Raw genomic sequence first — 16,375 nt, forward strand, 5'->3', positions numbered from 1 at the left:
GTGACAGTGTTCCGTCTCTTGGAGACCATGATGAGTTCGGTGTCTGTGTTGATGTTGAAGATGACCAAAGTGTTATTATTCTTAGAAGGGAAGGGGTGTATTTGATATACTGTGAACAGGTCATCAGTTATGAATGGTACATGAACTACTACTGATGTTGGTGTTAGTGTTGCTTCTAAATATGGATAATATTGCATGAATTCCCTACTTCGGAACAAGGGCTTCAATTTATGTTTATGTATGCCTTGACTAATTATCTGACGTAGCTCATGAACTAGATCTAAGTCAATTGTGATCTTGCCATCACCGGCATTCGAAATTCCTTGCATAAGTGCCCTGTAACGAACTCTAGTGTTGTCTAACTGAAGAAGAATTGTGTCAATGTGTTCCGTGATGATGGAGAAGTTTTGGAAAAGTGTTATGTTATCTTCCATGTCATTTATTTTACACTTTCGAGAGCTATGTTTTCCGCCTTTTTCAGATTTTTCATGATTGTCTTCATTGCTGAGTTATGTCCTGTGATGAATTATATCTTGGTATGTTAGTACCTGAGCTATTTTATTAAATTTGTTGTTTGTTTCTTTAAGGTCTTCCTCAGTAGCCAATCCAAAGATGTTCCCAAGAACTGCGCCACCCAGGTCGAACAAACCGCGCTTTTGGCGAGTACGTGTGATGTTGTTCTTGTCGTTCAGTACCTCCGTTCCATGAGATGGGAGATCTTGGATCATGGTGAGCATAGTTGACTTAGCCTGTTCTATTTTCCATTTCGCTAACTTCACTATTTCATCCACTTCCTTTGTGTTATGTGCTTGTGAAACATAGCCTCCTATCATGAAGTCCAGGGTTCTCACGGGTCTTGCGATGTTTTCTAGATAAGAAGGTAATTCATACTAGTAATTCAGACTTATTTCAGTACTCATGACATCTTTTACGATTGACGTCGTGACCGTTGGAGCTATGAGACATCCTTGCCGTACTATGTGTTGGGGGTCTAAGTGCGCATATCCTCTTGCTATGTACAGGAGAATCCATAGCATAAGTCCCTTCATCGCTACCTACCGGCAAAAAAAATCAATTAATTTTCCAATATGGTCATGATGTGGTCGATGATAGTGATGATGTGCGTTACGGTTGACTAACGTAGAACAATAACTTGATTGTTATTTCATTTATAGAAGGAGTTTAAATCGATATTTAAATCTCGTAAATGATGTACTGTAGATCTTATTGGAACAGTTGCACCTATGTTTGATTGTTTGGTATATGACCTTAATTTATTTTTGTAATTATTCCTGTTTTCCTTATTGGTTTCATGAGTTATGTTCGGTTGTTCGGTTGTATCCGAGGCTGAATAATTATTGGATAGTTCCCTTGAAACTCGTTTTAAATAGTCAATATGAACTTGTTTCTCTTCGCCACTTGACAGTGACTTAATTAAATCTTTGCTTGCTTTTATGTTAATTACTCTGTATGGGCCCTCAAATTTTGGGGATAATTTATTGTCTCTCGTATGAATGATACCATAAACAATGTCTTCTAAGCTGATATGCGTATCTCTTACCTTTTTATTAAATGCCTCCGTCATTTCTTCCTTGGACGTCGTCAATTGTTTTTTGACTCTTTTGTGTATGTCCTGGAATTCACGTAAACAGAGTTTAGAGTAATCATCGTAATTGTATATGGGCATGCTGTCACCTTCTAGGAGCTCATATGGTAGTTTTTTATCTGTCCCATATATAATGTAATGAAATGTGGTGTGTCACCTATGAATTTATTTATAGATCCATTAATTGAGGCTTCTACTCTGGGAATCCAGTCATCCCAGCTTGCATAATTTTCATTGAGAATGTGTCGTAGTACATCTAATACTTTTTTGTTTTGTCTCTCTACTAACTCATTAGATGCTGGCTGATAGGCTAAAACGTTAACCTTTTTGATATTGTATTGTTTACATATTTCTTGTAAGATATCAGAATTAAATTCTCCTCCATTATCACTTATTAGTACCTTTAGGTTAGTAAAGCGACATATTACATTATCTATTATTGCCTTTGCTACTGTCTCTGCTGTTTTATCTTTAATTGGAGCTAAAATTACATAACGAGAAAAATGATCCGTTGCTACGAATAGGTATTGGTTATTATTGTATGATAATGGCATCTTGAGTAAATCAACCTCGACAACGTCCCATGGTTGATGTGGTACAGGGTAATTACCCATCGGTGCAGGTGAAATTGAGTATCCTTTGTGTTTTGCAAATGATTCGCATCTGCCTTTATGTCTTTTCGTAATGAAGGCCAGTAATATAATAACTGGGCTTGTTTGAATGTCCTATCCTTTCCAGGATGTCCTGCATGTGGGCTATCGTGTATCGTTCGTAATACTTGGGGTATCATGTCATTAGGTACTACCAATTGGTTATTATTTCTTTGGCGTTTTGGTTGTTCTGGGTTGATCTTGTATAAAGTATTATTGACTATTGTGAATTGTTCAAGTGGTACATGCAGTTTGGGTAATTGTATGTCATCTCCACTTTCTAACTTGTATATAACTTTAGACCATATTGGATCAAGTCTTTGTGCTTTTGCGATATCATCGTGGTTTGGGATGTCTCCTTTGAGATATAAAGCCGCGACCTGAATTGTGTTCGGGTTCCTAGATAATGCGTCGGCTACTATATTCATTTTGCCTTGTATATAGTGAATATGTACATTGTAGTTTTCGACTGTACATTTCCATCTTGCTCTTCTCCCAGAGAGGAGTTTTTCTTTAAACATACCCACTAGTGGTTTATGGTCGATGAATAAGTGTATTTCGTAACCATATACCAAATCTCGAAACTTTTGTAATGCAAAAAACCACTGCAAGTGCGTCTAAGTCTGTAGTGCACTAATTTTTCTGTGCACCTTTTGTTTGTCTGCTGGCAAATGCAGTTGGTTTATTCTTTCCTCTTTTATCTTCCTGCATCAGTACAGCCCCTAATCCTTTAACTGATGCATCTTCATCATGATCTGACAATACAATGTCAACTTCATCCGTGGTTTCAAAAGTTGGACGAGCTCGAATCGGCAGCTGTTCGTCATGTGGCACTGGTGCATTTGAAGATGGGATATTTGGGTAGTCCAATGTCTTCCTATCTTTTGATATTTTATAAGTAGATATGTCCACCATACAGAAATAGCAGTCGTTTAGATTGTTTGTCGGTTCACGCCAGATTCTTGGAATGGCAAATGGCATGCAATTTCTGCTGCCACGCATCCATCCCTCTAGTGTAGATTTGCAGCTGCCACAGATTACATGAGGGCCCCATGGCTTGTCCTGGTCTCCTATGAGACTGCCGAAATACTTTTCATAGGGAACAGAATATTTGGTACCGAGTGAAATAACACATTTGACTTGTTTTGGACCAATATAATGTCCACACACATAACAAAACAGTCAGCTGCTATCTTGCAGTGTCTAGAAGCCATCACTATGTTATTCATAATGATCAAATTCGAAAATTAATGCTTTATAGTCAAGGGAAACAAATGTGACATGAGAAGACAAGATTATGCATCATAGAAACTTATTCTTGATATAACTAGTAAAATATTGATGCAAAAGTGGAAAGAATGCTACCATCGTATTCAACATGCCGGAAATAGACCAAAAAAATAAAAAGCATGAAAAAATCAAGTGAAACAATATTTTGTTACTCAGTGTAATAATTGATCCATAGGCAGTCTGGCCAAGGAGCCCCGTCTTGTTATTTGTCATCATTAACATCATTATCATCACCATTTTCTTCTTCTTTATCGTCTTCTTCATTTTCTTTTTCTTCTTTTTCATCATCATCATCATCATCATCATCATCATCATCTTCTTCTTCTTCTTCTTCTTCTTTTTTTCTTTTTTTTTTCTTCTTCTTCATCTTCTTCTTCTTCTTCTTCATATTATTATGATTATTATTATTATTATTATTATTCCTGACATTTTTCCCACGTGCAGATAGGGTAAGATTTATTCCTTAGCTCTGAATAAATCATTTAGCAGTACAAACAGAATATTAGAAAGACGAAATCATGTGGCTAATGGATTTTTTCTTCGTCTCTATATCAGTACGGGAGGTCTACCCTATTCTCTCTCTCTCTCTCTCTCTCTCTCTCTCTTGCAGAAATAAATTCGTCAGAGTTAGCCTGCATGACTAATTGACTTAAAATTTTATGTGGAATTTGATATAAAATTAGAGCATCCAGAAAAAAGAAGGAAAATAAACGAAAACTCCTTGAAATTCAGTACGATTTCGGAATTAAGGTTCAGGAATCGCTGTTACTTCCTTTATCAAGGTTTCTAATTTATTTATTGATTATTTATTTATTCACTAACCCATTTATTTATCTATTTATTTATTATCTTATTTGTGTATGTTCTAATTTATTTGTTTTCTGTATGTATTTTTATTAAATATTTTAACTGTAAAATGATATATTCACGTATTTATCCAATCATTTATTCATTGATTTCTTTATTCATTAATTCACTTATTTATTGCATTTATTTCTGTATATATTGATCCATCAACTTATTTACTTTTTCAGTTATGAATTTATTCATTCACATTTCTTTATTTATTATTCGTTTTTTCTCAATAATTTATTACCTTATGTATTTTTTTATTCTCATTTTCTTATTATTTTCATTTCCGTGATGCCTGTTGCATTTTATGTCTTGCTATCCCGCGAAGAATTTATTTTGCGCTAGGATTTTTTTTTTTTCTAAGATATGAGGGATAAGACAAAGAGTTAAAATATTTCAAGAGCAGGCAATCTGGATGGATGGATGGACGGATGGAGAGAAGGAGAGATATATGGATGGATGAAGTGAATGGATAGATGGATGGTTGGATGGATGTGTTTTGTTCAGTATACTCCATAGCATCTGGCATTCGTTTTTTCCTTTTGATTACTGCGCAGTTTATTTTCGTCCCTTTGGCAATTGTATTTTATTTCCGGATAAATGTTATTTTTCTTTTTCGTTTTTGATCGTTACGCAGGGAACTACCATTAATCTGGGACTCGCCGTTATATTGTTTCTGCATTTATTGTGTGTGTGTGCGCGCGAGTGCCTGCAATGGCTGATGATGAAACTCACATTGATTTATGGTTATGAAGGCACGACCCTCACGTAAACAAAGCCTCGGAAACAAAAATAAAAAATACGCCGTGCTACACACTCTTTGGGGTTTCGAATTGATGAAGCGAGGTTCGAACCCCTTCAAACAAACATTACTCTCGCTGATGCATTTAGTAAGACATCAGTGGGGTTTTGAATTAAGTTCTCTGTCTGTCGGTCTCTCTGTCTGTCTGTCTCTCTCTGGGAACAGGGTGGCTCAGTGGTAGAGTGCCTGACTCAAGACCGCAGGGAAGTGAGTTCGCTCCCCGCCAGGGTAACTGCCCTGCTGGGGAGGTAGCAAATGGCATATATATACGATAATCTTGCTACAAACGTAGGCTATGCCAGTACCAGTAAAAGACTGTTGGGTACATGGTTTCCAGTCAATTACTGACTTTCCCATAGGCATACAAACATACTACCAAACCATCACTAAGAATGACCTACATCATTTGCCTCGCGACAAAAAACCGATCTATATTTGAAATGGTTCCCTATGGTGTCCTATATGTCAAAGAAAATAGCTTAATACCTCAACCCACTAATAGTAGGGGAACTCTAGGGTTTTTTTCCTAGCTAATGTCAGATGATTTTATTCATCTTGGAGAGTCACAGAAGCCCGAGTGTGTTAATACTGTTAACATTAATACTTTAATGGTCGGGACAACTCAATTGTTCTATTCCAGAGGTTATGCCAGATGTCTTTGCTCATCTGAAACTAGTCGCTGGAGCGAGAGTGTGATTACCCCAAATGTATGATAATGTAACTTTCTGATTGCTACTAATCATGATTTACATTCCCTTTTATCCTTTCCATTTTTTCTTTTTCTTTTTTTCCATACTTCTCGTCATGCAAAGAGACTACCAAACAGATAAAGAGTGTGAACCACATAGCTGCTATGCAACACCAAATGAAGCCAATCCTTAATTCATATCTCATTCTTTGCTGGGATCTCGATGTAAGAGAGAATGGAGCACTTCATATAAGAGAAAGTGGAGAGACCCTGTGGTTTCCCGGGCTGCCTAATTGACCTTTGTTATAATCAGTTCATTTTCATCTGAAGGAAGTCAGTCGTGTAACCTGAAAATTTTGTCATTGTTACTTGCAAGTTGGTGAAGCTTAGCTATGAGGTTGTAATGAGTCTCCTTGGTCAATAGTCAAATTTACCCACGGATTTGACTATACAGTACTTGGTCATCAACTGAACCTAAAGGAGTTGGAGATCTTTGGTAGGTTGAAGTAACCTTGCTATATTTTTTTTTTCCATAAAATAGTTGGTGGTTTTATGAGTCATATTATGTGTTTGCTTTTGAGATGGACCCATGATTTTTTTGTTTCTATTTCATGTATTGTTGAGAAGCGGGATTTGCTAGTTAGGTAGTGCTGGAGGATTCCTGGTGGTTCTTGCAGTTTCTGTTACAGGTACGTGTCGGAGTTGTCAGTTGGCCTGCTATTTGTGAGCAAAGGTATTTTTAGGTAGTGCTGGAGGATTCCCGGTGGTTCTTGCAGTTTCAGTTACGTGTCGGAGTTGTCAGTTGGCCTGCGCTTTGTGAGCAGAAGTATTTTTAAAGTTGTACATTAATTTTTGTGTCATTTTGTCTCTAGATTGTGTTATTTATGTGATTGTTAAATTCTGTATTTTTATTTCAGTTTGTATGCTAAAGCATTTAGAGTGTTATGTAATGTTTGAAGGCTCTGGCTATATTGGGTGTCTTCAAGTTGGTAATTTGCTTCTCCGAGAATGTAGTAGATCATTCTAGTATTTAGGAAGCTTACATAAGGATGGGGAAGGGACTAGAGTAGTTATGTCTGAATTTAGTTCGGTGTCAGTTCAGTGTCAGTTCAGATTGTATAGCTCCGGTACTTGTCAAAACAGTGAAGTGAAGTTGGCAAGTATTAAGTGTAATTATATGGAAAGTAAAGACAGTGAACTTAAGAATCCACAATACACCCTGAAAAGTTGACCATAAGAAGAGCAACTCACTGAGCAATGTCCTTCCTATACTTAACTATTGCTGTTGGAGCCTGTGGCTGTGTGAGACAGGGACATAACAAGTGGTGTCAGGAGTGTGGCTCATTAGAAAAGTGCTAAAATGGGTCAAACCTTCGGCACAGAGGCAGAATGTGTACAAACAAGAGGCCAAGCTAGGCAAGAGGAGGTATTGCTGGCTGCAGTTATGAAACTATTACAGGCATGAAGTGTACAACTACAAGCACAGAATGAAGGACAGAAAGAACTCAAAGAACAAATTCAGGCCCAAAGTGAAGGACAGAAAGAACTCCAGAAACAATTACAGGCCCAAAGTGAATAACAGAAAGAGCTCTGGAATGAAATCAATGAACAATTATTACAAGCACAAAATGAAAGGCTAGAGGCATTACAGGAGCGACAGATGGAGTTACAACTGAAGATGCAAGGACAGCTGGATGCTTTGATGGAGGAAATGAAGGAAGAACAACAACAGTTGAAGGAGGAAGTATATGCTGAGCTGCGGCAGCAGAAGTATGAGGTAAGCACTAACATGATAGAGTGCAGACAGCATCTAGACGACCAGTTAAAGATAATTAGTGAGAGAATTGAGGCTGTAGTGAAATCTTGCACTGCTGTATCTGAGATTAGTGTACAGGTAGCATATGCTAAAAATGAACAGTGTATGGTGAATCTTGGCGAATCCCAAGCATCTAAAGGTAGCATTACAGGTTTGAATAATCAGAATGTAGGAGTTTTGAGTCCTGGGCTTAATTAGGATGCCCCAGTTTTTAAGCCCCAAACTAGTGAAGCGTGTGGCAATAATGGGGGTCCAAGTAAAAAGAAACCTCAGGAATTTGATAGCAAAGTCTCTTGGGAAGCTTAGCGAGTGCAGTTTGAGTTACTTGCAGATTAGAATGGTTGGAAGCTTGCTACTACTCTCAAGGGTGCAGCAATGGAAATTCTGGGCGAGACGTCAGCAGAGGAGAGGAACAGTTATGAGTCCTGAGTAGAAGTATTGGAGTGAGTATACGGGACAATGTATCAGACATAGGTTTACAAAGCAAGATACTGGAGCAGTATATGGGCTTGAGGCGAATCCCTACAGCAGCTTGCTCATGACCAGGACAGTATGGTACCTAACCTGCTGGCTCTTCTATGGGACCAGTTCCTCGATGCTCTTGATAACGGAGAATTGAAAGTGCAAGTGAAGCATGCACAACCCAGAAGCATGCGAGAAGCACTAGCCATGGCTCTGGAATTTGCGTATGTCTGGTCCAATATTTCCATTTTTCAGGCAGGTTATAGTGAAGGATTTAAGGTAAAAAAGGGGCAGGTACCTGAAGCGGAAATTTTTAAAGGAAGTTGCTGGTACTGAGAAAAGCAAGGCCATAGGAAAGAGGACTGCTACAAGTGGAAGAGGGAACAGGAGAAGATCGAAGGATGCTTGCTGGTTCTGCGAGAAGCCTGGACACAAGAAGGTGGATTAATACAAATGGAAGAAAGAGTAAGAAAAGAACAATGCAATGAAACCCACGACTGCAACAAATGGGTGGTGGACATGTGGTGAGGTGGAACACTTCAGCTACGATTGTCTAAATGAGAAGGACGGCAAGAATAATGCTAATGAAAACGTGACGTATGAAGGTAAAATAGTAAAGGCTGGTGACAAGAGGCAACACCCAGCCAGTTTTTCCCAAGAAGCCTCACCACTGAGAAAATGCAAGAGAACCTTGACTGATAGTGTGAGAGAAGATAAAAGAGAAGACTGCAAGCAGTGTAGTAGGAATGGGAATCTTAGCATGAAATGCAGCCATACTGCAGTGACAGGGCCAGCATCAGATGAAGAAGACCTGAAGAGAATTCAGATGGATGATGCAGATTTACAACCAGTGCTTGAGTGGCTGCAGCAGAGTAGAGTGCGACCATCTTGGGAAGAAGTTTCCAGGTTCAGCCCTGTGACTTTGAGCTAGTGGAGTCAATAGAACTTTCATTGTTTGAACAATGGACTTTTGGAGCATCAGTGGGAGACACTCAATGGTCTCAGCAAGTATTGGCAACCGTTGGTTTCAAAGAAAATGGTGTCTGGGATCTTGGATGAGTCTCATAACCAGATCACTAGTGGGCACCTAGGAGTGAAGGACTCTACATTGGCTGCGACAGAGGTTCTACTGGACTGGCATGTGTCAGGACATAGAAGAGTGATGTCGGGCCTGTGATGTATGCTATGCCTATGATGTATGCTGTGCCTATGATGTATGCTGTGCCAACAAGGGACCCCCCCAAAATGCGTGGTTGCGCCCCTCTCCAGCTGTATGAAGTGGGTGAACTGATGGAAAGAGTCGCGGTGGACATTGCTGGACCTCTGCGATTCACTGAAAGAGGAAACCAGTATATAAGTGTTGCCATAGACTGCTTCACAAAGTGGCCAGAAGTCCATGCCATCCCCACTCAAGAGGCTACAACTGTTGCTCAGGTGTTGGTTGACCAGTTCTTCTGTCGTTATGGGATGCCACAGGCACTACATTCAGACCAGGGTAGAAAGTCCATGTCTGCTGTGTTCCGTGAGTGCTGCAAGTTACTGAGGATCAAGAAGACCAGGACGACCCCACTGAGGGCCACAGTCAGACGGGATGATGGATAAATTTAACTGGACCCTGGGGCATGAACTGGCCAAGTACTGCCTAGAGAGACAGATGGAATGGGACCAGAAATTACCTGTGTTGCTGATGGTATATTGGTCTGTATCCCATGAGTCTACCAGCTACACCCCTGAAAAACTGATGCTGGGCCACGAGTTAGGTTTACCTGTTGATTTGTTTATGGAAAGACCACCTGGTAAAGAGCTTCCTACAGAAATCTCCAGCTATGCAAAGCATCTTCAGAAAAGGTTGGCTGAGATGTACATCAAGGACGAGGAGCCCATAAGTTTTCAGGTGAAGTTATGAAGTGCAAGTATGATGCCAAGGCAAGTGAGGTGACCTTCAAGGATGGTGATGAATATGGTCATACAATCCTCAGCGGAAGAAGGGACAATCACCGAAGCTGCAGAGTCCGTGGGATGGGCCTTACACTGTGTTGGACCACCTATCGAACATAATGTTATGAATTCGGGGAGGCAGGGATTCTCGCCCAGAAGTGGTACACGTGAATCGTCTGTGGCAGTAGCAGGGGCCAGGACAGTACAGCTGGGACGTCTCCAAGGAGTTGTGCTCTCTCACAGCTGAGGATGTTGAGGAGGACCAAGGAGCTAAAGTGCAAGAGGTTAGTGACTGTTTCCCAAGAGAAGAAGCGCATCAGGAAGAGGATCAAGACATTTCAGGAAGAGTGGACTGTTTGGATGAGCAGGGATGTTGTTGGAAGTGATATAGGAGAAGACCTGATGAACTGAAGGATTATTTTGTGTATAATTAAACGTTTAGTTTGGATTAAGGATTATATTTATATACAGTGTATTATTGTCAGGACGACAAAGGACTAGGAAATGGGTAGTGTTGGGAAGCGGGATTTGCTAGTTAGGTAGTGCTTGAGGGTTCAAAGTGGTTTTCGCAGTTTGTGTTATGTGTTGGAGTTGCCAGTAGGCCTGCTATTTGTGAGCAGAGGTATTTTGTATGTTATGCATTAATTTTTTTTGCCCTTTTTTCTCTATAATGTTTTATTGATGTGATTGTTAAATTATGTAATTTTGTTTCAGTTTGTATGCTAAAGCATTTAGAGTATTATGTATTGTAAGAATATTCTGGATATTTTGGATGTCTTCGAGTTAGTAACTTTGCTTCTCCGAGAATGTAATAGTTAATTCTAGCATTTAGGGAGCATATTTATGGATGGAGAAGGGACTAGAGGAGTTAGCTTAGTTTGAGTTTAGTTCAGTCTCAGTTAAGTATCAATGCAGACTGTATAGCTCTGGTACTTGTGAAAACAGTGAAGTGAAGTTGGCGAGCATTAAGTGTAATTATCTGGAAAATAACGACAAGCAAACTTAAGAAGCCAGTTTTTATTTACAATGGCTGAGCTGATTTTGTTGTTGCACACCGAAAGGCTGACCATAAGAAGAACAACTCACTGGGTAATATCCTTCCTATACTGAACTACTGCTGCTGGAGCCTGTGACAGTGTGGGATGGGTACGTAACAGTACTGTGTGATTTCTGTTGATGTGGTTTTCTTGTTTGTGCTTTTCTTGCCCTGTGCTCTTGTCTCCATGTACCAAGCTTTTGTCGTAATTTTCTCTTGTTTGCAGGTACTGCCTGTAGTGAGGTGGATTTTATTTTATTATGCCTCTGCCCACCTATGGTGGAGGAGGCTTTAAGTGACTGGTCTGTCCGTCAGTGCGTGTGTGGTTGCTTGCGTCCACAACACTGTTGTGAGCGATATCTCCTGATCCCATTGATGGATTTCCACCAAACTTTTGTCAGTGATGCAGTTTGAGATGATGAACTGATTAGGTCAGATAAGTCAAAGGGTCAAAAGTCAAGGTCATATGGGGTTGACTTAATTTATCCTTGTGGTGCGATATCTCCTGAACTCCTCAACTGACTTTGACCGAACTTTCGTCAGTGATAAAGTATTCAAGGAACGACGAATTGGTTAGGTCAGCAAGGTCATGGAGGTTAGTCTGTGTGCAAGGCTTGGCGGAGGCATACCAAGTGATGTTCTGCGTTGACAGCTCGGTGCCCGAGTTCTTAGCGTTTCATTTTCTTTGCTTTAGCTTTTTGGCCAATGTTTTTGTTCTTGAATGTGTTTGTGTATTTTTCTTCTACTTACCACTTGTGTCTGTCGTAAGAGGCTTTGTTTATATTTTTAATAGTTTTTACTGTTTTCTTTTTCTTCATACCATTTCAACAAGCAGACCATATTTTTCGGTTAGGTTTTAATGTTTATACTATTCTTGTCTGTTTTTGTTTAAGAATGTAGCTTTTATCTAAAGAACATCCGTTATGGCGTAAATCTTTGTTTATTTTTTTCTGTTTTTTTCTATTGCATTTTTGTCTGTATTGATTGATTACATTTTTGCTTCATTTTTCTCTGCTTACCATCTGTGGTTGTGACAGGGGCTGTGGGAGCGACCAAAAGCTCGGCAAATAGCAGCAGTGTGGAGAAGTGGGACTGGGAGGCCATGACTGTTGAAAAGTGATTGAAATTAGTACTGGATTTGGAAATACAAGACAGCCGAATCAATATAGGCTAAACACATGAGAGAGAGAGAGAGAGAGAGAGAGAGAGAGAGAGAGAGAGAGAGAGAGAGAGAGAGAGAGTCTCTGTATTTTCGTTTTTTTTTTCTTTTAATTTTTTGACAGGGTTTCACGAAGCGGGAAAAGTATTTAAAAGGATGTTTACCATCCACAAAGTGAGTTTTTTTAGGTCTTATTAAAATCATCAGTCTCCAGCTATTACATACTGTAGATGGAGACTATTATTTTTGCTGGTATTATTATTATTACGGGCTCAGAGTCTTGTGACGATTCCAGGAGAACCGGAGATTGTGTGAGGAATCTGAAGGGCGCAGGTTATGTGTCCTGGCATGAGTCATTACTGATAGAAAAAAAAAATGAAATCTCTTATGCACAGTGTAAAGGCATGTCAGAAAGTATCATACCTGTATGATGTTTGAGTGAGATAAGTTGGGCTTGTCTACTGGAGATTTCAGTTGGACCTGTGCAAGGAATCTGAAATGCCCAGGTTGTTTGTTTTGGTATTGGCCCTTGCTGATAGAAAAACAAGTCAATATCTCCCCAGTTGGGTCAAGGTTATCATATGAAACAGTAGGTGGAGATTAGTGAGTGTCTGCCGGACTATTACAGAGTTCAAGTTGTTGTTGTTGTTATTATTATTATTATTATTATTGTTGTTGTTGTTGTTGTTGTTGTTATTGCTGTTTCTTGTTTTTGTCTTTGTTATTATTATTTGTATTACTATTAATTAATTATTTTCTTTATTTACCTTTCCTACCATGATTTCCTTTCCCATGGTAAACTGTCAGTAAATGATAATGTCTGGTTCTGTATCAATGAAACGCTAACAGACAGCTGCGAGAATACAAATACTAGTTAAACACTGACGTTCTCCTCCGCTACATGGAAATTCACATATTTTAATCATTACTTCTATTAACGTCTTCCACAGAACCCAGTGTAACAGGCATGGTACTACAAGGCATTAGGAAATGTTATCAGGTCTTTATCCCACTCAGCACGGTCCCTGGCCCATTTGCCACACCACTCTGCTCCCTAATATCACACTCACTGCCCCTCTCCAGAAACGCTACCCTTTCTTCCGTCCCCTGTTTTCTATCCCTCCAGTGCCACTTTTTCTCTCTCTCTCTCTCTCTCTCTCTCTCTCTCTCTCTCTCTCTCTTCCAGTCTCCATTTTCGCGTCAGGTAAAAGGGTCTTCTCTCGTCCACTAAGCGTCCCTTCCTTTCACATCTGCTTGGTTTTAGAGGGTGTTGTTGTTTGCACGGTTTTCATGATGATTTTCTGGTTTGGATTTTACGTTTTCTTTTCTTTCTTCTGCGAATAGAAAATGGATAAGGTTGTAGTTGTTGCTGCTGTTGGTGTCAATGTATATGTGGATGGTGATAATGATGACCATGCTGGTACACCCGAAAGCACTAGTCTCTCCCCCCTGGCAGCCGGAGTCGCGGCCAATGAGCGACCAAGCGATCGAACACCCCACAACTACCGCCCCTCCCCCAACTTCGTGAAAGCTTTGGTGGATAGATATGCAACGGCTAAAGGTGGTGATGTTATAGTGCGTCATGATAATTTTTATACACAATCAGAACCAGTAGGGATAAGAATATAAAGGCATTTAATGTGTAATACTGTGCAGTTACCCACAACATATGAGAAAGGCAAGACAATGAAAGAAGACCTATGATGTTTTATGTGAAATTGTCTATATACTTACATACTATAGTATAATGTTACAATAAGTATTGTATAGTGAACAGCACCTGATGAAAGATATGATGCCGTTTCTCATACATTCTCGCTCCCACCCCCACCATTCTTCTCTCAGGGTTGCTGTCTCCACCAAATGCCTCTCGTTCCCTCTGGTAGCCCACTCCCACCCATTGTTAACCAACATAAACAAAGATAATGATGAAAAGTCAGTTATTGATCATATTGATATTATCATACGCCTTTGTATTAAACACCAACAAATCAATAACATACAATACTCCGGTATACATGCCAACTATTTCATTCTAATGTAAGGTGTTACATGACAAACGAACTGCAAGTTGGACCATGTGTTACAAGGACATACGCTTGTTTATCGTTAATACGGGTTGTGTAGTTTTGGAAGTCCATTAATTCATATGAACGTGACAATTTAAGCCTTACATTCTAATCACGTAAGGTTTATGTTCCTGTCATTACTGGATGAAGGAAATGAATCAGGGATCGGCTCTGACGAACCACAAGCTCTCTGCTTTAACGAAAATATACCGACATCTTGGCACAACAGTGACACAATGTCGTTATGTATATGACTGACCCACACCCAGTCGTATAAATAATGACATTGTGTCACTGTTGTGACAAGAGGTCGGAATATTTTCGTTCAAACAGGGAGTTTGTGGTTCGTCAGAGCCGATTCCAGATTCTTTTCGTTCATCTAATAATGACAGGAACATAATCCTTCCGTTTTGATAATGTAAGGCTTAACCCCTTAACCGCGGGGCATCACTTTCGTGACGCTCGGCTACAATGGATCATACCGCGGGGTGTCACTTTTGTGATTCTGTGTTATTTTGAATTATCCCGGGCTCTCAAGTGGTGGCTTGTATCATATATCAGTACTGCCAATGTCCAACACTAGTCAGCACTCCAAATCTCATCTGTACTCCCATCCATTGTTGACATTCCCCTCCCTACCTGCCCTCCATTACCCTCTCCTCTCACCTCCCACGCCGCGCTGTGCTACGGAAATTTCCCCCTTCTCTTTCCACAGATTTCATCCATTGAAATAAGCCCTATGCCCTATATTTTTACCCAATAATATATACCAAAAAAAAAAGGGAAGTGATAGTGTTATACTCCATAAATTGGCTAATTATCACCTGACAACACCTCACGTGCATTCATTCGCTACATTACCACGGTAATTTCCCCTTTGATTTATGCCTTGTAATCGATGTCTGTAATAAAAATATATATCAGAAAGGAAGGGAGAATCCTAATTGACATTTACATTCTCCTGGAACTACCTATTTCTTTATTTATTGCCAAGATTTTCTACCTATAAAAAATTAGCATGTAAGTTAGCAGCAGTAAGACTAAAGTGTCATTGTCAACCCTTCCCTTCTCAGATAATTTACCCCCTTCGTGACTCCCCTCCCTACCTGCCCTCCATTACCCTCTCCTCTCACCTCCCACGCCGCGCTGCTACGGAAATTTCCCCCTTCTTTTTCCACAGATTTCATCCATTGAAATAAGCCCTATGCCCAATATTTTTACCCAATAATATATACCAAAAAAAAAAACAGGTAAGTGATAGTGTTATACTCCAGAAATTGCCTAATTATCACCTGACAAAACCTCACGTGCATTCATTCGCTACATTACCACGGTAATTTCCCCTTTGATTTATGCCTTGTAATCGATGTCTGTAATAAAAATATATATCAGAAAGGAAGAGAGAATCCTAATTGACATTTACATTCACCTGGAACTACCTATTTCTTTATTTATTGCCGAGATTTTCTACCTATAAAAAATTAGCCTGTAAGTTAGCAGCTGTCAGCCTAAAGTGTCATTGTCAACCCTTCCCTTCTCAGATAAGCCGCAGCATTTAGTTCCTTGTCCTCCACTGCAGAGACAACATGTCGCACTCGCGCCCCGCCATTCCTGCCGCTTCTGCGCCCATTGCAAAGGGCCCCGTGACCTCTACCCCCAAGAAAAGTGTTGAGGCAAGCAGGAAAGGCCTCAGTGACTCTTCAGTGGCACGAGAACTTGCTGAATTGTCCATGATAATAATGGACAGCGATTTTGACGATTCCGGTGAATCATGTGATGAGCCGGGTGAAGTTATCGCGCCAGAAACAGCGACAACAAGTGCTCCTACCAGTGAATCTGTGTCTAGCTCCAAGGGAAAGGAGCCTTTAGTGCAGGAAGGACAAGAATTTGGGAAAGGAGTGAAAAGGTGGCGTGTTAGCCCCAGAACAATGCCCCCACGTGACCCAGCCCGCCATGAGTCACGAGAGCATTCACCTCCCCGTTCCCCAAGCCCCGCTTTACTCATCT

General features: G+C 40.1%; 1 pseudogene; it reads left to right on the forward strand.

Moving 5' to 3' along the window:
• LOC145416065 (uncharacterized) overlaps positions 1-12,260 on the forward strand; it is a 120,970-nt pseudogene extending 108,710 nt beyond the window's left edge.
• The last annotated feature ends 4,115 nt before the right edge of the window (positions 12,261-16,375 follow it).

Source organism: Coenobita brevimanus, chromosome 104, assembly GCF_032717465.1.
Source record: "Coenobita brevimanus isolate Jiangsu-jjx chromosome 104, ASM3271746v2, whole genome shotgun sequence".
Lineage (NCBI taxonomy): Eukaryota > Metazoa > Arthropoda > Malacostraca > Decapoda > Coenobitidae > Coenobita > Coenobita brevimanus.